This window comes from Callorhinus ursinus, unplaced genomic scaffold (genome assembly GCF_003265705.2).
Source record: "Callorhinus ursinus isolate GAN/ISIS: 27379988/994484 unplaced genomic scaffold, GSC_fseal_2.0 scaffold9, whole genome shotgun sequence".
Lineage (NCBI taxonomy): Eukaryota > Metazoa > Chordata > Mammalia > Carnivora > Otariidae > Callorhinus > Callorhinus ursinus.
The window spans coordinates 62796866-62822567 of record NW_027397071.1 but is presented as its reverse complement, the minus strand read 5'-3'; the positions used below and the strand labels follow the sequence as shown (position 1 = coordinate 62822567).

The 25702-nt window shown below is 38.5% G+C and overlaps 1 protein-coding gene and 1 pseudogene across 1 annotated transcript in view; one reads left to right on the top strand and one right to left on the bottom strand.

The window, feature by feature from the left end:
- The window catches only part of LOC112823825 (AGBL carboxypeptidase 4), a 1550619-nt gene that overhangs the window by 909031 nt on the left and 615886 nt on the right, over nucleotides 1–25702 (bottom strand). The window lies entirely within an intron of this gene.
- LOC112824079 (U4 spliceosomal RNA) lies at nucleotides 4166–4284 on the top strand (annotated as a pseudogene).

The window sequence follows — 25702 nt, the reverse complement described above, 5'->3', positions numbered from 1 at the left end:
TAAATCAAATTCATTTCTAAATGATTTGTGAAATGAAACAAAATGGTGATTCTATAGATGGAATGGTCAGAGGCACAAAGCAGTGACTGTCACCATGGACAGTTATGTTCACGCACCAAAAATAATTTGATTACTATTTAATCTTGTAATTTTCAGAGAGGCTTTGAGGTCCCAGAGGATCTGTCCAGTATGCTGTTAGATCTATAAAGTCTTCTTTAATTTTCCTTAGCTTCATTCTGCCCTTATAGAGGGATATGAAGACCTCAAATGGCCTGTGTTCTTGGTACTAGAGGAGGATGATCAGTTATAGTAAGAATAGCATTTACTTTGCAATATATCCTAAAAATGGTAGATTATGATGTTGCAGGAAAACTTCACTAATAATGAAGGAGACACACCTAAACATCTATAAGGAAGAAACTCTATCATGTGCCAGCTTGGGTCACTCTGTAAAGGGTGCAAGGGTAGGGTTGCGGTGCTGCAAGCTGTGCACACTGTTTCTCTTCCACGGGGAATGCATAGTCACTGTGGAGACCTGGCCAGCTGGGCTGCTCAGTGAAGGTGTGTGCACACTCAGTGGGTGTAAATTTAACAAGTTGTGTAAGTCTTCCAGAGGAGGTGGGGAAATAAAGTGTTGGCAAGTTTTGTGCCGATCTTCTGGGGGAGTGGACTGGCAGTGCTGAGAGCAACACTGCTGGGTGGGGGGAGCAGGGTGTGGTGTCAGCAGATTAGGTAGTGAATTCAGGTCCTGCTTGGTTCTTACAGGTTGCCTTGTGATCATGCTACTAGGTAGTGGAGGGGAATAGCACCTGTAGGAGCCTTGGTTCCTGGAGAAGTCCTTCATGGAACTCGGAGATTAGTAACTAATTCTCTCTCCCATATGCCCCAGCTGTTTTTCAAACTCCTGCACCTAAGTTGTATCTCCATGGACTATCTGTTGTGCTATCTTTTTAAGGGAGGAGACTTAACTTCCTAATGCCCCCTTGGTTCTCCCAGAGCAGAACCCTCTGATTTTTAAAGTTCTAGGCCTTAAGTCTTTCTTCCTGGTTGTAAGACCTCATGAAATTTGACCCCTCTGATTTTTAAAGTGAAACGATATGGGATTTGTCTTTCTTGTGCAGGCTCCCTGGTATTATAGTCTATTTCTCACCCCACTCTGTGCCTGCAACTCCCTTCCTCTGGCAGCCAGACCCAGGGGATTTAGCTCCCTACTGCTTCTCTGCTCTTCCTACCCTCTTCGACGGGAAATTAAGGAGTTAATCCCAGTTACAATTGCACCCAAAAACATAAGATACCTAGGAATAAATCTAACCAAAGAGGCGAAGAAGCTGTACTCAGAAAACTATAGAATACTCATGAAAGAAATTGAAGAAGACCGAAAGAAATGGCAAAATGTTCCATGCTCATGGATTGGAAGAACAAATATTGTGAAAATGTCTATGCTACATAGAGCAATCTACATATTCAATGCAATCTCTAGCAAAATACCATCAACTTTTTTCAGAGAAATGGAACAAATAATCCTTAATTTGTATGGAACCAGAAAAGACCCCGAATAGCCAGAGGAATGTTAAAGAAAAGCAAAACTGGTAGCATCGCAATTCCAGACCTCAAGCTCTATTACAAAGCTGTCATCATGAAGACAGTATGGTAGTGGCACAAAAACAGACACATAGATCAATGGAACAGAATAGAGAGCCCAGAAATGGACCCTCAACTCTATGGTCAACTAATCTTCAACAAAGCAGGAAAGAATATCCAATGAAAAAAAGACAGTCTCTTCAACAAATGGTGCTGGGAAAATTGGACAGCCACATACAGAATGAAATTGTACCATTTCCTTACACCATGCACAAAAATAGAGTCAAAATGGATGAAAGACCTCAATGTGAGACAGGAATCCAACAAAATCCTTGAGGAGAATACAGGCAGCAACCTCTTCAACCTCAGCCACAGCAACTTCTTCCTAGACATCGCTGAAGGCAAGGGAAGCAAGGGCAAAAATGAACTATTGTGACTTCATCAAAATAAAAAGCTTTTGCACAGCAAAGGAAAAAGTAAAAAAATCAAGAGACAACCAACAGTTTGGGAGAAGATATTTGCATATGACATATCAGATAAAGGGCTAGTATCCAAAATCTATAAAGAACTTATCAAACTCAACACCCAAAGAACAAATAATCCAATCAAGAAATGGGCAGAAGACATGAACAGACATTTTTCCAAAGAACACATCTAAATGGCCAACAGACACATAAAAAAGTGCTCAACATCACTCAGCATCAGGGAAATGGAAATCAAAACCTCAATGAGACACCACCTCACACCAGTTAAAGACAAATCCCATAGCATTTCACTTTAAAAATCAGAGGGGTCGAATTTCATGAGGTCTTAGAACCAAGAAGCAAGACTTAAGGCCTAGAACTTTAAAAATCAGAGGGTTCTGCTCTGGGAGAACCCAGGGTACATTAGGAAGTTAACAAGTCAGGAAACGACAGATGTTGGCAAGGATGCGGAGAAAGGGGAACCCTCCTACACTCTACACTGTTGGTGGGAATGCAAGCTGGTGCAGCCACTCTGGAAAACAGTATGGAGGTTCCTCCAAAAGTTGTAAATAGAGCTACCCTATGACCCAGCAATTGCACTACTGGGTATTTACCCCAAAGATACAAATGTAGTGAACTGAAGGGGTATGTGCCCCACAATGTTTATAGAAGCAATGTCCACAATAACCAAACTATGGAAAGAGTCCATCAACAGATGAATGGATAAAGAAGATGTGGTATATATATATAATGGAATATTATGCAGCCATCAAAAAATGAACTCTTTCCATTTGCATTGACATGGATGGAACTACAGGGTAGTATGCTAAGTGAAATAAGTCAATCAGAGAAAGATAAGTATCCTATGATCTCACTGATATGAGGAATTTGAGAAACAAGACAGAGGACCATAGGGGAAGGGAGGGAAAAATGAAAGAAGATGAAACCAGAGAGGGTGAGAAACCATAAGAGACTCTTAATCTCAGGAAACAAACTGAGGGTTGCTGGAGTGGAGATGCATAGGAGGGATGGAGTGGCTAGGTGGTGGATATTGGACAGGGTATGTACTATTGTGAGCACTATGAATTGTGTAAGACTGATAAATCACAGATCTGTACCCTTGAAACAAATAATACATTATATGTTAATAAAAAAATTAAAAAAATACTGTAACAAGAGATAAAGAAGGACACTATAACATAATAAAGAGGACAATCCAACAAGAAGGTATAACAACTGTAAATATATATGCACCCAACATAAGAGCACATATACATAAAACACAAATACATAAAACAGCTAATAACAAACATAAAGAAACTAATCTATGGTAATACAATAATAATAGGGGACTTTAGCACTCCACTTATATCAATGGATAGATCATCCAAACAGAAAATCAAGGAAATAGTGGCTTTGAGTGATAAACTGGATCAGATGGAATTAACAGATATATTCAGAACATTCTGTCCCCAAACAGCAGAATACACATTCTTTTCAAGTGCACATGGAACATTCTCCAGAAGAGATGACATATTAGGTCACAAAGCAAGTCTCAACAAATTCAAAAGATCAAAGTCATACCATGCATCTTTTCTGACCATCATGCTATGAAACTAGAAAGCAATCATAAGAAAAAATCTGGAAAGAGCACAAATACATGCAGGATAAGTAACATGCTACTGTACAATGAATGGGTCAACCAAGAAATCAAAGAAGAAATAAAAAATTACATGGAAACAGATGAAAATGGAAATGCAGTAGTCCAAAATCTTTGGGATACAGCAAAAGCAGTCTAAGAGGAACTTTATAGCAATAGAAGTCTACCTTAAGAAGGAAGAACAATCTCAAATAAACAACCTAAACTTACACGTAAAGGAGCTACAAAAAGAACAAATGAAACCCAAAACCAGCAGAAAGAAGGAAAAATAAATAATAAATATTAGAGCAGAAATAACTGATATAGAAACTAAAAACCAATAAAACAGATCAGTGAAACCAGGAGCTGGTTATTTGAAAAAAATCAACAAAACTGATAAACCTCTAGCCAGACTCATCAACAAAAAGAGAGGACTCAAATAAACAAAATTGCAAATGAAGGAGGAGCACTAACACCTAACATCAGACACAGTGGCAGTATCGTAGCCAATGAGGTTTATCTGAGGTGCAATTATTGCTAATAGAAAAATACAAATAATTGTAAGGGAATGTTGTGAAAAATTATATGCCAACAAATTGGACAGACCAGAAGAAATGGATAAATTCCTAAAAACATATAACCTACCAAAACTGAATTTAAAAAAAATAGAAAATTTCAACAGACCTACTATTAGCAATGAAATTGAATCAGTAATCAAACAACTCCCAACAAACAAAAATCCAGGACCAGAAGGCTTCAGAGGTGAATTCTACCAAACATTTAAAGACAAGTAATTACCTATTCTTCTCAAACTATTTGAAAAAATAGAAATGGAAAGAAAACTTCCAAATTCATGCTATGAGGCCAGCATTACCCTGATAACACTGACCAGATAATTTAACTTTTGTGTCTGACACCACAAAAAAGAGAACTATAAGTCAGTACGTCTGATGAACATAGATGCAAAATTCTCACCAAAATAATAGCAAACTGAATCCAAGAACACATTAGAAAAATCATTCATTACAATCAAATGGGTTTTATTCCAGGGATGCAAGAGTGGTTTAATATTTGCAAATCAATCAACATGATACATTGCATCATTTCAATAGATGCAAAAAAATTATTTGACAAAGTACAACATCCATTCATCATAAAAACCCTCAACAAAGTAGTTTTAGAGGAAACAAACCCCAACATAATAAAGGCCATGTGTGAAAAATGCACAGCAATAATCATACTCAATGGGGAAAAATTGAGAGCTTTTCCCCCAAGGTCAGGAATAAGACAAGGATATCCAGTCCCACCACTTTTATTCAACACAGTACTGGAAGTCCTAGCCACAGCAAAGAGACAACAAAAAGAAATAAAAGGCATCCAAATAGGCAAGAAAGAAGTCAAATTTCCATTATTCACAGACAACATGATACTCTCTGTAAAAAACCCAAAAGAATCCACCAAAAAACTACTAGAACTGATACACAAATTCAGCAAAGTCACAGGATACAAAATCAATATACAGAAATCTGCTGCATTTTTATAAACTAATAATGAAGCAGCAGAAAGAGAAATGAAGAAGACAATTTCATTTACAAATGTGCCAAAAATAATTAAGTACCTATGAATAAACTTAACCAAAGAGGTGAAAGACCTGTACCCTGAAAACTATAAAACATTGATGAAAGAAATTAAAGACAAGAAAAAGAAATGGAAAGACATTCCATGCTCATGGGTTGGAAGAAAAAATATTGTTAAAATGTCTATACTACCCAAAGCAATCTACACATTTAATGCAATCCCTATCAAAATACCAACAGCATTTTTCAGACTAAAACAATCCTAAAATTTGTATAGAACCACAAAAGACACCAAATTACCAAAGCAATCCTAAAAAAGAAAAACAATACTAGAGGTATCACAATTCCAGATTCCAAGTTATATTACAAAGCTGTAGTAATCAAAGCAGTATGATACTGGCACAAAAGCAGACATATAGATCAATAGAACCAAATACAAAATGCAGAAATAAAGCTACAACTATATAGTCAATTAATCTTCAACAAAAGAGGAAAGTATATGCAATGGGAAAAAGACAATCTCTTGAACAGATGGTTTTGGGAAAACTGGACAACTACATGCAAAAGAATGAAAGTGGACCATTTGCTTACACCATACACAAAAATAAACTCAAAATGGATTAAAGACCTAATTGTGAGACCTGAAACCATAAAAATCCTAGAAGACAGCACAGGCAGTAATTTCCCTGACACTGGCCATAGCAACATTTTTCTCGATATATCTCCTGAGGCAAGGGAAATAAAAGCCAAAGTAAACTATTGGGAGCACATGAAAATAAAAAAAAAAACAAAAAAACTTCTGTACAGTGAAGGAAACAATCAACAAAACAAAAAGGCAACCTACTGAATGGGAGAAGATATTTGCCAATGACATATCTGATAAAAGGTTAGTTTCCAAAATATATGAAGAACCTATACAACTCAACACCCCAAAAAACAAATAATCCAATTAATAAATGTGCAGAAGACATGACTAGACATTTCTTCAAAGAAGACATGAAAATGGCCAACACACATGAAAAGATGTTCAACTTCCCTCACCATCAGGGATATGCAAAGCAAAACTACAATGAGATATCACCTCACACCTGTCCGGATGGCTAAAATCAAAAACACAAGGAACAGCAAGTGTTGGCAGGGATGTGGAGAAATAGGAACCCTCATGCACTGTTGGTGGGAATGCAAACTGGTGTGACCACTGTGGAAAACAATATGGAGATTCCTCAAAATGTGAAAGTAGAGGTACCCTATGATCCGGTAATCACACTACTGGGTATTTACCCAAAGAATACAAAAACACTAATTTGAAGGGATGCATGCACCCCTATGTTTATAGCAGCACTATTCACAATAGCCAAACTATGAAGAAGCCCAGTGTACATTGATAGAATGGACACATAATGGAATATTATTCAGGCATAGGAAAGAATGAAATCTTCCCATTTGCAACAACATAGATGGAGAGAGAGAGAGTATCATGCTAAGCAAATTAAGTCAGTCAGAGAAAGACAAATTCCATATAATTTCACTCATATGTGGAATTTAAAAAACAAAATGAGTGAGCAAAGGGAAAAAAAGAGAGAAAGAGACAAACCAAGAAACAGACTCTTAATTACAGAGAACAAATGATGGTTATCAGAGGGGAGGTGGGTGCAGAGATGGATGAAAGAGTTGATGGGGATTAAACAATACATATTTTGTGATGAGCACTGAGTAATGTTTAGAATTGTTGTATTACTATATTGTGTACTTGAAAGTAATATATCACTATATGTTAACTATACTGGAATTAAAAGTTTTAAACATTTTCAAAAAGAGAGAATACTGGAAGAAAAGCAGAATACAGAGGAAAAGAACTTAGGAGAGTCATTCAGCCTTTACTGAGCCCACACTATGGATAAGCTCTGTTCTGAGAACTGGCTGTTCTAGATGTAATTTGATCTCAACATCTGTTACTGCCATAGTGTGCCCAGGTGCTGAAGTGACAGAGGCTACAGATTTGCCTGTCTCATATCATAGTCACTAGCTACATGTGGCTATTTAAACTTAATGCAAAGAATGTGACATAAAATTTAAAATTTCTTCCTTAGTCACACTAGCCACAATTGAAGAACTCAATAGTCACACGTGGTTAATGGCCACGGTACTAAGCATCATAGATACAGAACATTTCCACCATTGCAGAAAGTCCTATTGGACAGTTCTGCTATAGATATTTGGCTTCAGGATAGCTAGTTGGACATCATTTCCTCTGGAGCATAACAGCCTCCAAAACTGGCCAAATGGCTCCTGTGGAAGATGCAGCTAAACAGGGAACTATGTTTTTCAGAATGACTTTTCCTATGTGGTTTTGGCTTAACGTTGGTCAATTGAGGAAACTGCACATGATTTGGAAGGTGAAAATAAAGCAGCAGCCATTAGTCTCCATAGATCTTTGCTTAGTCAGATGTTGTAACATCAGACACAGAGGTATCTCAAGGATTACAGCTTGTCTTTCCTCTCCCCTGCTCTAATTTCAGCTCTTTCCCCTTATTGTTGGCCCTACTAACTGGAGACCCCAGATCTACCAAAAGATGTCTGGCTGCAGACTCCCATCAGCAGCAGCTACACAGAGTCAATGGCTTTCCATAGACCTCTCCATGATCACACACTGCTGTCTCACTTTGACATCATGCTTCTCAGACTGACAGGGTGGTGATCCTTTTCTGATTCTCCAACTCCCCCTTCTTAATCATCACTTCCTTAGATCCTCCCACAGTTATGTAATATCTAATTCCCTTAATGAAACTTCTATCCCCTTATAGTCATAATGATCTATTCCATAAAATGTCTGAAAGAGCTAGAAAGAGCTCTATTCTGGGAGTTGGAAAGCCTCAGAACTATGGTATTGCTAAAAGAACACAGATTTTGGAGCCACTCAGATAAAGATTCAAATGCTGACACTGCTATTTGTTAGATGCTTGCAACCTTAAGCAGATTATTTTATCTCTGTTTTCTCTTCTCCATAAGAGAGATAACACGTTCATTTTACAGAGTCAATGAGACTGTAAAACAACAAAATATATGGCAAAGATCTAACAGTGTGAGGCTAAAATAGATGCTGAATCAATAGTAATGCTTACTTCTTTGCCATACTAAGATTTAGTCCTTAGCCCATCATCTCTCAGGCATGTGAATTAAAACAAATGACTTCAACCTTCTCAGACTGAGGTTTCTCCTCAGACCTTATCCAGCTTCTAAAGTGATATACATCTCAGGTTCCTGAGTAAAGAATTAATAGATCCTGGAATGTAATCCAGTTAATACAATCTCAAAGTCTGAATCTTTTTCAAGAATTGGGCTTTCATCAAACTCTAAGAATGGCTTTTCTTTTTCCCCAATAGAGGAAATTCAGTCAGTTGTTCAAATTCATTTCTTCTCCCAAATGGTTTTTATGCCATCCTTCAAAACCTCTAATATTGCCAATGAATTAAAGTTATCTAACTCTGGCACTTGGAGGAGACACTTGCTGGTATGAGCCAGAGCCCAAATGCCTCAAATGTATTTGTGGTAGGGGCAATCCCTGAATAGGTAAACTACTAATATACATGAGGCTCAGGCCAGACAATGGCAAAAGAATTACAGCTTCTACACACTAGTTTTGCCTCACCATGCCAATTTTAGACCTCAACTAATATGCAGTTGCCAACTGTGTAAACACATATACATATACAAATATACTTGAAAGATAGATAAAATAAGATAAAGAAGATAAAAAGCATAGAGAAAACACTTAAAGGAAATTCACAAGCATGTTAACATGGGTTCTCACTGGTTAGTAGAATTATGAGTGCTTTACTCTTCTTTGTTTTCCTTGGAGGTCTCTGGTTCCATGTCTTTCATGAGGTTATATTATTTTTAATTATAAATAATTACTTATTTCTAGTAAGACATGCATTTTTCTTGCATTCAAAGTAATTGGTATAATGAATGAAAAGTTTATTTTTTAGGAACTGGAAGTCAAAATACTACAATTAAATTCTAGTTCTGTCACATTGTATCTGTGTGACTTCAGACAAGTTTCTTAGCTTATGAGCATCAATTCTCATCTTTGTGCAATGAAGGTAATAACATCTAACTCATGTGAATGTTTTGAAGATTAAATGCAATATGTAAGTTAAGTTCTTAGAGCCTAACACATAGTAGGAACTCCAATAATGGTGCTACTAGCATGGTTAATTGAGGTAGTAGTAGCAGCAAAAGTAAAATAACAATATTACAACAATCACAAATATTACAATAATAATGATGATGATGATAAAGTAAAAGTAAATTTTAGTGATCAGTTAGGCCACTGTATCACCTGATTAAAACACTGAGGTCAGGAGAGCTAGACCAAGATTATACAATTGGGTGGAAAACTTCTCATTCCCAATCCTGTGACTTTATGTCTTAGAAAATTTGGTTTGTAAAGAATATTGATTTAATTCAACTGATATGTTTTAACACCCTCAGTGCTGATGAAACAAGGTGCTAACAGAATTCACATTCTATCAAACAGAGAATCAGGCCCATCCATACCTATTTTGAAAATACTGTCAAGAACTATCATGGAGATATAGAAATGTGCAGTGGGACCACATAGGAAGAAACAACTAGAGCCCTTCTTGGCTTGGAACAGGAGTCAGAAAAGTTTCACAAAGGTAACCCCTGAGCCAGATCTCAAAGGAACAAGAATATTTTGTTAGGGTATTAGAGAGAAAGGGGGCACTAAGTTCGAAGAGCTGTGTGAATGAAGACCTGAAAGTTTGAGGGTATATTATTTTATAGGGAGAAGTTTGATGTGGATGTCCAAGGACAGATTCATTTATTCAACTACTCAAAAAATTATTTTTTGAGCACTCCTCTATGCCAAGCAATGTGCTAAGCTGACAAGGTGGTATATGAAGAGTTCTGATTACCAAGCCAAAGAATTGGGGTTTTATTCTATAAACAATAGAAATAACAGCTTTTTAAAACAAAGAAGAACAAGATCAAAGCTTCTCCTTTTTAAACTCTAATTATGTTACTGCTGACTGGACTGCTTCCCCTAGGTAGGACCTACACATTGGGGATTAAAGTGCCATCAGTATTAAAACAAAAAATTCTCTAAGACTACAGCTGAATATGAAGCAAACCTTACTGGAGCATTTCATTTTGTGTCTGGTGCTGTGGCAGGAAGAAAGTATCAGCCCTTCCCCATTGATTTTCTGGCGGCAGCAGCAAAACTACACTTTGAGGAGAATGACCTCTAGGTTGATTAAGATTTGAAAAATGTTGAATTTATGCTATAAATTCTGGCTCAAGCTGAAGAGACGCTAATGTGATTGGAACTCTTGCAGTAACTGTCAGAGGCAAGAGATCGATCTGAAATTCATGTTCAACAATCCTGCTTTACCCATTGAGCCAAAACCAGTTTTTAAAAGTGGCAAGCTTCTTTAAGAAACACAGGAACATAAGGTCAGCCTGTTCCCACCCCTCACTGTTGTTGCTTCATATTCCAGGCACATCTTGAGTAGTTAGTACTTTAACATAAATGAGATATAAACATCCCCTCTCTCTCAGAAAGAAAGAAAAAAGAAAACCTGAATTCAGATGCATTAAAAGTTTCTTAAATTAAGAATTTCCATGGCAAAGATGTATTTGGTGCAAGAAATTCACTACATGTCAGTCTAACCTTCTCTCTGCTCCAGCATTGCTTAAAATTCACTATGTAAAGTATATTGTTTCAGTAATAAGAGAATGAGTAAACACAGGCATGCTCTGGGCCTCTCGAGAGGAGGAGCTCAGTATGCAATGGCTGCTGTCAAAGGTTGCTTCACAAAGGAAAGGGTCTTTCTCTGCATCATTTGTCTCCCATCTATCCAACATACCGTAGTGAGGCCAGGGGATAGAAACAATGGTGCAGGAGAGGCAGAAGCTCTCTCCAATCATTTCCCTCCTGAGGCCATTTGAAGCCAGGTACCCACAGAATTCAGACCCCTGGTTTCTTTAACTGTGCCGGGGCCTTCTCTAATTACAAAATAACTCATGATAATACAATTATCCAGCTTTCAACAACACACAAGTAAAATTGATAACATAGAATTGGGTCAAAAGTATTTAGGTCAAAAACAAGTTGGTTAAAATGACAAATTGGTCAAAAATGAACAATGACAGTCACATTATCCTCCCGTGTGTTTATTTTACTTCATCCTCTCCTTTATACTGGTTCCTTCCCAGCAGCATTTACATATGCTCATGTCTCTCCAATTTCAAATTAGCTTTCTTTGACTCCCTATCTTTCTGTAGCCAGAACACTAACTCTCCCAACCTCCTTAAAACTCCATTCATCCATCTATCCACATATACATCTCAAAAATTTATTTGGAGGCCCACCATATGCCAAAATTTGAGCTTGGTGCAGAAATAAAATGAATAGAATAGAAAGGCTTCTGCACTTACGGAGCTTACTTTCTTTTTTCTTTTCTTCTTCTTTTTTTAGCACAATTTCTCATATTTAGTAAGCTATCAAAGGTCAATTAGTATTTTTCCTGATAAGTCTTTTGTCTTTTGCATTTGGCATTTTTTGGTTTGTTTGTTTCAAGTTCTTATTTAAATTCTAGTTAGTTAACATATAGGGTAATAGTGGCTTCAGGAGTAGAATTTAGTGATTCATCACTTACATACAACATCCAGTGCTCACTTTCTATTGAAGAGAATACAAACAAAAATAAACAAAAAAACCCACAAAGAAAATATTAAAGAGTCACAGACACTGTGCAAAGTAAATAAGAGGAGAAAGTATGGGGTTGTTATATAGTGTGGTCTGGAAACTCATCACTGAAGAGGGGACTTTTAAGGTGAAATTTGAATAAAGGAACAAGATAAAGATCTAAAGAAAGAGATCCCAGGCATTGAAAACAGCTATTGCAAAAAGCTAGAGTAGAGACAAACACAAATTATTTAAGGAATAAATATATTAGTGTGGCTAAAGCATAGTGGACATAAACAGAGTGTGTAAGATGAATTTGAAGAAGTGGGCGGAAGCTTGATGGTGGATAGATGTGGAAGACAAAGTACGATGTTTGGAATTTATTATAAGTACAAGGGAAAGCCATTAATGGGTTTTAAGCAGGAGAACAACAGGCTCTATATTTTCAAAAGATTACTCTGGAAGCAGGAGGATAAGATGGGAGATATTGCCTAGGTCCAAGTAAATAATGATAGTGATTTTGATTAAAGTGGTAGTAGGGAAGAAGAAATAGATGAAATGGATTATGCTTTGAGGATAAACTTAGTTGACTTAGTGATAGATTGGACATGGAGGGTAGGATTACAAAAAGTGGAATTGATGAGAACTTCTAGATTATTTTATTTTTAATTTATTTTTATGTATTTTTTAAAGATTTTATTTTTTTAATTATGTTCAGTTAGCAAACATATAGTACATCATAAGTTTTTGTTATAGTGTTCAACGATTCATTAGTTGCATGTAACACCCAGTGCTCCTCCCAACACGTGCTCTCCTTAATACCCAACATGGGGATCAAACTTATAACCCCGAGGTCAAGAGTAGTATGCTCTACTGACTAAACCAGCCAAGTGACCCTGCAGATTATTTTAAACTAAAGTATAAAGCAACTTCTTAATGAGTGTGTTTACTATCTCTATTTCCTTTGTCCCCACATATTCTTCAATCCATTACATTATCACTAGATCCCAAACAGCCACAACTTTTAAACTGCTTTTCTGAAGTTAACTAAAGACTTTCTTTTGCTAACTCATGGAATTTTTCTAAGTGCTTTACTTGACCTCCCAGCAGCCTATGACACTAACGTTCCCTTGACTTCCTAGGCTTCTTCCTCTACATAGAACTGTTCTTTTTTGGTGTTTTCATAGACTCTTATTATTCTGTGTGTTATTAAATGTTTCTTATAAATAATTTGGACCCTGACTCTCTTTTCTTACCAGATGACAGCATAAACACCTATGTTTCAGGTACCATGAATATGATGAATACTTGTAAATATAAATCTCCAAAGAAGATACTTCCTCTGAGTTTCAGGAAGTATATTCAGTTACCTTATAGACAACCCCCTTGGTTGCCTTGGATTCTTTGAATACAATATGTCAAAAATGCTCCCAGACACAAAAACCTGCTCTTCGTCTTTTGCCCCCCCTTTTCAGTAAGCAGTATAACTCTCGAACCATTAAATAAAGCCAGAAATCTTGAAATAAATTTCAAAAAATTCCATTTCTCTCCATCTCCACTGCTTTAGGTCACCATCTTCTATAGCCATTGGCTACATTTAAGAGTCTCTTATTCTCTCAGCCTCAGATTTCTCCCTCTACAATCCATTTTCCACCCTGCAGAAAAAATTCTGTTTCCACAAAAGGGCAAATCTCACAAAGGAGAAAAATGAGATTGATTGTTCCATATCTTTAGGAAAAAAAGTCATGTTTTCTAATGAAACCAGAAAGGATGACAACTTTGAAAAAAAAAATGAGTGCACAAATTCCTTTGGTCATCACGTGAATTCAAATCCAAGAACCATATAGACCACTGCTGCCTGGCAAGTGATTTATGAGACCGATTTGCAAGAGCAGTTTGGAATAACAATTCATGGTCCAAAATACTGAGAAACAAGCAAGCATGTGAAAACACAGTTAATTTTAAAATGTGGAAGAGGAGAGGAGCAAGATGGTGGAGGAGTAGGAGACCTAAATTTCATCTGGTCCCAGGAATTCAGCTAGATAGGGATCAAACCATGCCGAACACCTACGAACTCAACAGGTGATCGAAGAAAATAATAGCAGCAACTCTCTGAACAGAAAAGCGACCACTTTCTGGAAGGTAGGATGTGCTGAGAAGTGAATCCAAGGTGATATTCGGGAAGATAGACGGCAGGGGAGGGGGCCTCCTTTAGCCGCTACTGGTAAGTGATAGAGAGCGGAGCACAAAATCGGAAATTTTAGAAGTCAGCTTTGCTGAGGGACGTTGCTCCAGTGGCTAAGTGGGGGGTGGGACCATCGCTGGGACACTGTGGTCTCAGGACTCTCGAGGTCACAGAAAGACCGGCGGTGCCTGAGTGCGGCAGAGCTCCCAGGTATCAGAGCGGCAAACTGGCTACAGAGACGGAGACGAGGAGTGGGTTCTCAGCTCGGGGGTGCCATAAACCATGATCCGCGGCACAGTCAGGCCACTGCTGTTCCAGGAGGGACCCAACAAGGAGCAGATCCGGGGAGACTCACCTTCCTCCCCCAGGAGGAGTGGCGCAGAAGTGCACTGCAGGAATCTTCTGGGTCTGGAGACTCCAAAAGGGGTCATAGAAACACTCGGTCACAGACCGGGTGAGCACGGAGTGTGGCCGGAGACCAGGGAGCTTAGAGTGATTGACTGATTTTCTCTGGGGGCTCAATGAGGAGTGGGGCCCTGAATTCTTGGCTCCACTGGGGCAGAGATTGGGAGGCCGCCATTTTCACTCTCGTGCTCCAAAGCTGTACAGAAAGCTTGCAGGGAACAAAAGCTCCTGAGAGCAAACCGGAGCAGATTACTTAGCCCGGCCCCCAGCAAGGGTGGGGCAATTCCGCCTCTGCAAAGACATTTGAGAATCACTGCAACAGGCCCCTCCTCCAGAAGATCAGCAAGAACGGCCACCCAAGACCAAAATTTACCTATCAATGAGAACGGCAGAATGCCAGCACTATGGGAATACTGCATGTAGAATTCATGGCTTTTTTCCCACAATTCTTTAGTCTTTCAAAGTTAATTTTTTTAATTTTCTTTTCTAGCTTTCTTTTTCTTTTTTTTTGAATTTTTCTTTTTCCCTTTCTCAACCAACATCTTATCAATCCCTTCATTAAAAAATCTATTTTATTTTTCATTTTTAGAGTCATATTCTATCCCTTCATAATAGTTAACCTTATTTTGGGGGGATAGATATATATATATATATATAAGCTGTTCTCTCTTTAAAATTTTGGGATACAGTTTCTTCTAACAGACCAAAATATACCCTAAATCACTAGTGTATGGCTTTGTTCTACTCTCCTGCCTGGTCACATTCTCTCCCTCCCCCCCCCTTTTTTTTTAAATCCTCTTCTTTTTTCAACCAAATTCTTACCAATTCCTTTTATAAAATCTTTTATAATTTTCATCTTTACAATCATATTCCACCCTTCAACATATTTACCCTTATTTTTGTACATATATAAGCTTTTTTCCTTTAAAACTTTGGGAGGTAATTTCTTCTGACAAACCAAAATACGCCCAAAATATAGTGTGTGACACTGATCTATGTACCAGCCTGATCATATTTGATCATATTCTGTTGTGTTTGTTTGTTTGTTTTACCTTTTTCTTTTTTCTTTCTTTCTTTTTTCTTACTTTCCCTTTCTATTCCCCTGGTTTCAGGGCTCTTCTGATTTGTTTAGTGTATATTTTTCTGGCATCATTGTGCCCTTTTAGCATTTTGTTCTCTCATTTATCTATTCTCCTCTGGACAAAATGACAAGATGGAAAAAATCACCTCAAAAAAAAAAAAAAAAAACAGAAGAAGAACAAGAGGCAGTACCGACGGCCAGGGACCTAATCATTACAGACATTAGTAAGATCTCACAACTAGAGTTCAGAATGACGATTCTAAAGATACTAGCTGGGCTTGAAAAAAGCATGGGAGATATTAGAGTAACCCTTTCTGAAGAAATAAAATAACTAAAATCTAACCAAGTCAAAATCAAAAAGGATATTAATGAGGTGCAATAAAAAAAAGAGGCTCTAACTACTAGGATAAATGAGGCAGAAGAGAGAATTAGTGATATAGAAGACTGAATGATGGAAAATAAAGAAGCTGAGAAAAAGAGAGATAAACAACTACTGGATTACGAGGGCAGAATTCGAGAGATAAGTGATACTATAAGATGAAAAAATATTAGAATAATTGGGATCCCAGAAGAAGAAGAAAGAGAGAGAGGGGAGAAGGTATATTGCAGCAAATTAGGGCAGAGAACTTCCCTAATGTGGGGAAGGAAACAGGCATCAAAATCCAGGAGGCACAGAGAATCACCCTCAAAAATATGTAAAAATAGGTCAACACCCCGACATCTAATAGTAAAACTTAGGAGTCTCAGAGACAAAGAGAAAATCATGAAAGCAGCTCGGGACAAGAGATCTGCAACCTAAAATGGAAGAAATATTAGATTGGCAACAGACCTATCCACAGAGACCTGGCAGGCCAGAAAGGACTGGCATGATATCTTCAGAGCACTAAACGAGAAAAATATGCAGCCAGGAATACTATATCCAGCTAGGCTGTCACTGAAAATAGAATGAGAGATAAAAAGCTTCCAGGACAAACAAAAACTAAAGGAATTTGCAAACACAAAAAATATCATTCTCAATGGGGAAAAACTGAAAGCTTTCCCCATAAGGTCAGGAACATGGCAGGGATGTCCACTATCACTACTGCTATTCAACATAGTACTAGAAGTCCTAGCCACAGTAATCAGACAACAAAAAGAAATAAAAGGTACCTGAATCGACAAAGAAGAAGTCAAACTCTCACTCTTTGCAGATGAGTGGAAAACCCAAAAGACTCCACCCCAAAACTGCTAGAACTCATACAGGAATTCAGTAAAGTGGCAGGATATAAAAAATCAATGCACAGAAATCAGTTGCATTTATATACATCAACAGCAAGACAGAAGAAAGAGAAATTAAGGAGTTGATCCCATTTACAATTGGCACCCAAAACCATAAGATACCTAGGAATAAATCTAACCAAAGAGGCCAAAGAATCTGTACTCAGAAAACTATAAAATACTCATGAAAGGAATTGAGGAAGACACAAAGAAATAGAAAAACGTTCCATGCTCATGGATTGGAAGAATGAACATTGTGAAGATGTCAATGCTACCTAGAGCAATCTACACATTTAATGTAATCCCTATCGAAATACCATCCACTTTTTTCAAAGAAATGGAACAAATAATCCTAAAATCCGGAAGAGACCCCAAACAGCCAGAGGAATGTTGAAAAAGAAAAGCAAAGCTGGTGGCATCACATTTCTGGACTTCAAGCTCTATTACAAAGCTGTCATCATCAAGACAGTATGGTACTGGCACAAAAACAGACACATAGATCAATGGAACAGAATAGAGAGCCCAGAAATGGACCTTCAACGCTATGGTCAACTAATCTTCGACAAAGCAGGAAAGACTGTCCAATGGAAAAAAGACAGTCTCTTCAACAAATGGTGTTGGGAATATTGGACAGACACATGCAGAAGAATGAAACTGGACCATTTCCTTACACCACACACAAAAATAGACTCCAAATGGTTGAAAGACTTAAACGTGAGACAGGAGTCCATCAAAATCTTAAAGGAGAACTCAGGTAGCAACCTCTTCAACCTCAGCCGAAGCAACTTCTTCCTAGAAACATCGCCAAAGGCAAGGGACACAAGGTCAAAAATGAACTATTGGGATTTCATCAAGATAAAAAGCTTTTGCACAGCAAAAGAAACAGTCCACAAAACCAAAAGTCAACCGACAGAATGGGAGAAGATATTTGCAAATGACATAGTAGATAAAGGGCTAGTATCCAAAATCTATAAAGAACTTATCAAACTCAACACCCAAAGAACAAATAATCCAATCAAGAAATGGGCAGAAGACATGAACAGACATTTTTCCAAAGAAGACATCCAAATGGCCAACAGACACATGAAAAAGTGCTCAACATCGCTCAGCATCAGGGAAATCCAAATCAAAACCTCAATGAGATACCACCTCACACCAATCATAATGGCTAAAATTAACAAGTCAGGAAACGACAGATGTTGGCAGGGATGCGGAGAAAGGGGAACCCTCCTACTCTGTTGGTGGGAATGCAAGCTGGTGCAACCACTGTAAAACAGTATGGAGGTTCCTCAAAAAGCTGAAAATAGAGCTACCCTATGACCCAGCAATTGCACTATTGGGTATTTACCCCAAAGATACAACTGTAGGGATCCAAAGGGTACATGCACCGCAATATTTATAGCAGCCATGTCCACAATAGCCAAACTGTGGAACGAGCCAAGATGTCCATCGATAGATGAATGGATAAAGAAGATGTGGTGTATATATACAATGTAATATTATGCAGCCATCAAATGGAATGAAATATTGCCATTTGCTGCAACGTGGATAGAACTGGAGGGTATTATGCTGAGCAAAGTAAGTCAACCAGAGAAAGAACTGTATCATATGACCTCACTGATATGAGGAATTCTTAATCTCAGGAAACAAACTGAGGGTTGCTGGAGTGGTGGGGGGTGGGAGGGATGGGGTGGCTGGGTGATAGACATTGGGGAGGGTATGTGCTATGTTGAGCACTGTGAATTGTGTAAGACTGTTGAATCACAGAACTGTACCTCTGAAACAAATAATACATTATATATATTTAAAAAAAAAAGAAGATAGCAGGAAGGGAAAAATGAAGAGGGGGAAATCGGAGGGGGAGACGAACCATGAGAGACTATGGATTCTGAGAAACAAACTGAGGGTTCTAGAGGGGACGGGGGTGGGGGGATGGGTTAGCCTGGTGATGGGTATTAAAGAGGGCACGTACTGAATGGAGCACTGGGTGTTATACGCAAACAATGAATCATGGAACACTACATCAAAAACTAATGATGTCATGTATGGTGATTAACATAACATAAACAAACATTGTGAAACATAGAAAAAATAAAATAAAATGCGGAGTAAATGTTATCAGTAAAAATCTGTTATCGTAAAGCATTTTGCAATATGTTAAATGCATTTACATCTTTATCTTCATTGATCTCACACTAACCTTGTGAGGAAGAGAAGACAGAGATGTGTTGCCTTATAGTCAGGAGAGGGAAATAAAACTTGCAGAGGTTAAACACACCCCTAGTCCCAGGCATAGTTACATATGCCAGAAGCCTAACAAAACCTCTCACTCTAAATCCATTATTCCTCCCTCTCTTTCACTTACTCCCCCAAAGAGGCAAGCCAATAACATCAGTACCAAAACTTTTGTTGCAAGCTGCATGTGTGACTAACACCATTGCATACCATGAAACAGAAATATCTAGTGCCTATTTTTAGAAACTTATGCAATTCATAACTGATGAGGATTTGGAGGAAGGCATTAAACAGAAAGTGATACTTTAAGTGATTGAAGTCAAATAATCCATCCAAAAGCAAGAGCCAAAAGGAGAGACACCTTTGGGGAGGAAAAAAAAGGGAGAAATGAGTAGTGGAGACTGGGAGTCTATAATTTACACTTCCTTTGTGAATATGGGTATAAACACAACCTGGAGACATGAAGAAGGCTCAGCTCAGAAGAAAAGAAGACAGAAGATGCAGCTACTGGGGATTACACAGTAAAGCAGAAGTCAGGCCAATCAGGCCAACATTTACAATCTTGCTCTGGGGCTTACTAGCTTTTCACCACTTAAGTTATCGTAGTCACTGTTTATCAATATCTCAGCTTCTTCATTTGCTAAGAGACATTAATGTTTACTTCTGAGGGTTAATAATAATTAATCAATAAAATAAAGGGAAAAATCAAAAAAGCTACTCCACTATTTCTTAGTGAATGACAGTTCTCGGGGGTTTGTTGATACAATTTCAGCTTCTCACACAAGAGGAAAAAATCATTCCAAATTCCCCAGCTGAAAATCATCCCAGGCTGATATATTCAAGCTCAAATGAGAAAGGTCAGGTCCAAGAAACAGAGGCAGGGGCAAGAAGAATACAGGCAGAACTGAGGGCACATTCCTCCTGAAACTAGGTAGACAACTCTATGGAATTTTCTACAGATAAAGGTTTATATTCCTGAGTGCTATGATGCAGGAAACTGGCTCAGGGGTGCTTAGACCCCTCTGCAGGTCTCTCTAACACTTGTTGCATTGAAACCTACTTGAATCTCTTACAGATGCAATATAGGGACCATCGACACAGATGCACCTGTCCCACACACAGGGAGGGCAAAGCTGGCAGAGTCCCAGGATGGGGCCATTTGTGCTCAGTTGGCTACCTTCCCAAGCATGACTAGAGACCCGTATGCAGCAACCTATTTTGGGATTCTGCTCACTCTGAAGACAATATGTTCTTAGCTTTCTTCCCATGATATTTCCCTTCTATAAGTTTAAAAAAACCAACCACTGTTTTGACTAGCATAATTATAAGGTCTTGGAATCCCTTCTAGAGAATGTATCTGAGGGGACACAGACCAAATATGAAGTAAAGCGGGGAGCAATTCTTCAAGGTTTGTGTTATGTATTGTATATACAATGTCGATTTTTAAAGCTTTATGAGTTAAATAATATTATCAAGTACATTGAAGAGCCAGGATTTGACTCATTATAAGTGACCATGCTCTTCTCTCTTTAACAGCTGCAGCAACCAATCCATCAGAAGGTAAAATAATTTGAATTATTTGAAATTATTATTCAATTTGCAGTGGGCAAAGTCAATTTAGCTAGGTTCTAGCTCTTTTGATTTGCTATCTTTCTCACAAGCTGTGTAAGTCTAAACTATTCTCTTCCTTTTTCTGGATCTATTTGAGAATATATAAAATGTAAGTTGAACTGGGGGGCGTAGCAAGATGGTGGAGGAGTAGGAGACCTGGATTTCATCTGGTCTCAGGAATTCAGCTGAATAGGGATCAAACCATTCTGAACACCTACGAACTAAACAGGAGATTGAAGAAAAGAATAGCAAGAACTCTCTGAACAGAAAAGCGACCACTTACTGGAAGGTAGGACGTGCGGAGAGGTGAATCTGAGCGATATTCCAGAGGATAGACGGCAGGGGAGGGGGCCTCCGTCGGACGCTTCTGGTAAGTGATAGAGCAACGGAGCACAAAATCGGAACTTTTAGGAGGCGGCTCCGCTGAGGGACCTCGCTCCAGTGGCTAAGCGGGTGGTGGAACCCTTGCTGAACAGTGTGGTCTCAGGACCCTCGGGGTCACAATAAGACCGGGGGTGCCTGAGTGCAGCAGAGCTCCCAGGTATCGGAGCAGGGAAGGCGGCTGCAGAGACGAAGCTGAGGCGCGCGCTCTCAGCTTGGGGTTGCCATAAACTGTGATCCGCGGCCCAGTCGGGCCACTGCTCCTCCAGCAGGGACCCAACAAGCAGCAGAGCTGGGGAGATTCCCCTTCCTCCCCCAGGAAGAGTGGCATGGGAGCGCACCACAGGGATCTGCTGGGTTTGGAGACTCCACACCGAGTCGGGTGCAGAGATAGAAACGCTCGGTCACAGGCCGGGTGAGCACGGAGTGCGGCCGGAGACTGGAGGGACGGGAGTGATTGACTGCTTTTCTCTGGGGGCGCACTGAGGAGCGCGGCCCCGAGTTCTCAGCTCCTCCGGGCAGAGATTGGGGGGCTACCATTTTCACTCTGGTCCTCCAAAGCTGTACCAAGAGCTTGCAGGGAACAAAAGCCCCTGAGAGCAGACCCGAGCCGATTGCTTAGCCTGGACTGACAAGGGCGGGGCAATTCCGCCTCCGCAAAGACATTTGGGAACCACGGCAACAGGCCCCTCCCCCAGAAGATCAGCACAAACACCCAGCAAGCCAAGACCAAGTTTACCCATCAAGGAGAACGGGAGAACTCCAGCGCTAGGGGAATACTGCACATAGAATTCATGGCTTTCTTACCATGAGGCATTAGTTTTTCAAAGTTAATTTTTTTAACTTTTTTTTTTAATTTTTCTTTTTCCCTTTTTCAACCAATATCTTATCAATCCCTTTTTTAAAAAAAATTTTTATTTTTCATTTTTAGAATCATATTTATCCCTTCATAGTAGTTACCCATATTTTTGGCATATATATATATAAGTTGTTCTCTCTTTAAAATTTTGAGATACAGTTTCTTCTAACAGATCAAAATATACCTTAAATCACTAGTGTATGGCTTTGTTCTAGTCTCCTGCCTGATCACATTCTCTCCCTTTTTTTTTCTTTTCTTTTTCTTTTAAATCTTTCTTTTTTCAAACAACTTCTTATCTTATCAATTCCTTTTATAAAATCTTTTATAATTTTCATCTTTACAGTCATCTTCCATCCCTTCATTGTATCAACCCTTATTTTGTACATATATTGGTCTTTATTCCTTTAAAATTTTAGGAGGCACTTTCTTCTAACAGACCAAAATACGTCCAAAATCTAGTGTGTGGCACTGATCTATGCACAAGCCTGATCATATTTGATCATATTCCGGTTTATTTTGTTTTGTTCTGTTTTTGATTGTTTTTATCTTTTTCTTTTTTTTTTCTCTTTGTTCTTTCTTTTCCATCCTTTTCCCCTGGTCTCAGGTCTTTTCTGATTTGTATAGAGTATATTTGCAGGGGACGTTGTTAACCTTTAGCATTCTGTTCTCTCATTCATCTATTCTCCTCTGGACAAAATGACAAGACGGAAAAAATCACCTCAGCAAAAAGAACAAGAGGTAGTACCGTCTGCCAGGGACCTACTCAATACGGACATTAGTACAATGTTGGACCTAGAGTTGAGAATCATGACTTTAAAGATACTAGCTGGGCTTGAAAAAACCATGGAAGTTATTAGAGAAATGCTTTCTGGAGAAATAAAAGAACTAAAATTTAACCAAGTCAAAATCAAAAAGGCTATTAATGAGGTGCAATCAACAATGGGGGCACCAACTGCTAGGATAAATGAGGTAGAAGAGAGAATCAGCGATAGAGACCAAATGATGGAAAATAAAGAGGCTGAGAAAGAGATAAACAACTACAGGATCACGAGGGCAGAATGCGAGAGATAAGCAATACGATAAGACGAAACAACATTAGAATAATTGGGATCCCAGAAGAAAGAGAGAGAGAGGCAGAAGGTATATTGGAGCAAATTATAGCAGAGAACTTCCCTAATGTGGGGAAGGAAACAGGAATCAAAATCCAGAAGGCACAGAGAACCCCTCTCAAAAAACAATAAAAATAGATCAACACCCCAACATCAAATAGTAAAACTTACGAGTCTCAGAGACAAAGAGAAAATCCTGAAAGCAGCTCGGGAGAAGAGATATGTAACCTATAATGGTAGAAACATTAGATTGGCAAGAGACCAATGAAAGAGACCAATTGGTTTCATGGAAACCAATGAAAATGAAAACCCAACTGTTCAAAATCTTTGGGATACAGCAAAGGCCATCCTGAGAGGAAAGTATATACCAATACAACCCTTTCTCAAGAAACAAGAAAGGTCTCAAATACACAACCTAACCCTACACCTAAAGGAGCTACAGAAAAAACAGCAAATACAGCCTAAACCCAGCAGGAGAAGAGAAATAATAAAGATCAGAGCAGAAATCAATGAAATAGAAACCAAAAGAACAGTAGAACAGATCATCGAAACTAGGAGCTGGTTCTTTGAAAGAATTAACAAGATTGATAAACCCCTGGCCAGACTATCAAAAAGAAAAGAGAAAGGACCCAAATCAACAAAATCATGAATGAAAGAGGAGAGATCACAACCAATACCAAAGAAATACAAACAATTATAAGAACATATTATGAGCAACTCTATGCCAGCAAATTAGATAACCTGGAAAAATGGGTGCATTCCTAGAGATGTAGCAAACACCAAAATTGAAGCAGGAAGAAATAGAAAACCTGAACATACCTATAACCACTAACGAAATTGAAGCAGTCGTCAAAAATCTCCCAACAAACAAAAGCCCAACAAAAATGGCCAGATGGCTTCCCAAGGGAATTCTATCAAACATTTAAAGGAGGATTAACACCTATTCTGCTGAAACTGTTCCAAAAAATAGAAATGGAAGGAAAACTTCCAAATTCATTTTATGAGTCCACCATTACCTTGATCCCAAAACCAGACCCCATCAAAAAGGAGAATTACAGACCAAGACTTTGATGAACATGGATGCAAAAATTCTCACCAAAATACTAGTCAATAGGATCCAACAGTACATTAAAAGGATTATTCACCATTACCAAGTGGGATTTATCCCTGGGCTGCAAAGTTGGTTCAACATCTGCAAATCAATCAACGTGATACAATACATTAACAAAAGAAAGAACAAGAATCATATGATACTCTCAATAGATGCAGAAAAAGCATTTGACAAAGTACAGCATCCTTTCTTGATCAAAACTCTTCAGAGTATAGGGATAGAGGGTACATACCTCAATATCATAAAAGCCATCTATGAAAAACCCACAGCGAATATCATTCTCAATGGGGAAAAACTGAGAGCTTTTCCCCTAAGGTCAGGAATGTGGCAGGGATGTCCAATATCACCACTGCTATTAAACAGTGTATTAGAAGTCCTAGCCACAGCAATCAGACAACAAAAAGAAATCAAAGGCATCCAAATTGGCAAAGAGGAAGTCAAACTCTCACTCTTTGCAGATGATATGATACTGTATGTGGAAAACCCAAAAGACTCCAACCCCAAATTGCTAGAACTCATACAGGAATTCAGTAAAGTAGCAGGATATAAAATCAATGCACAAAAATCAGTGGCATTCCTATACACCAACAACAAGACAGAAGAGAGACAAATCAAGGAGTTGATCCCATTTACAATTGCACCCAAAACCATAAGATACCTAGTAATAAATTTTAACCAAAAAGACAAAGAATGTGTACTCAGAAAACTATAAAATACTCATGAAAGAAATGGAGGAAGACACAAAGAAATGGAAAAACGTTCCATGCTCATGGACTGCAAGAACCAACATTGTGAAGATCTCAAAGCTACCTAGAGCAATCTACACATTCAATGCAAGCCCCATCAAAATACCATCCACTTTTTTCAAAGAAATGGAATAAATAACCCTAAAATTTGTATGGAACCAGAAGAGACCCCGAATAGCCAGGGGAATATTGAAAAAGAAAAGCAAAGCTGGAGGCATCACAATTCCAGACTTCCAGCTCTATTACAAAGCTGTCATCATCAAGACAGTATAGTACTGGCACAAAAACAGACACATAGATCAATGGAACAGAATAGAGAGCCCAGAAATGGACCCTCAACTCGATGGTCAACTCATCTTTGACAAAGCAGGAAAGAATGTCCAATGGCAAAAAGACAGTCTCTTCAACAAATGGTGTTGGGAATATTGGACAGCCACATGCAGAAGAATGAAACTGGACCATTTCCTTACACCACACACAAAAATAGACTCCAAATGGTTGAAAGACTTAAATGTGAGACAGGAGTCCATCAAAATCTTAAAGGAGAACTCAGGTAGCAACCTCTTCAACCTCAGCTGCAGCAACTTCTTCCTAGAAACATCGCCAAAGGCAAGGGATACAAGGTCAAAAATGAACTATTGGGATTTCATCAAGATAAAAAGCTTTTGCACAGCAAAAGAAACAGTCCACAAAACCAAAAGACAACCGACAGAATGGGAGAAGATATTTGCAAATGACATAGTAGATAA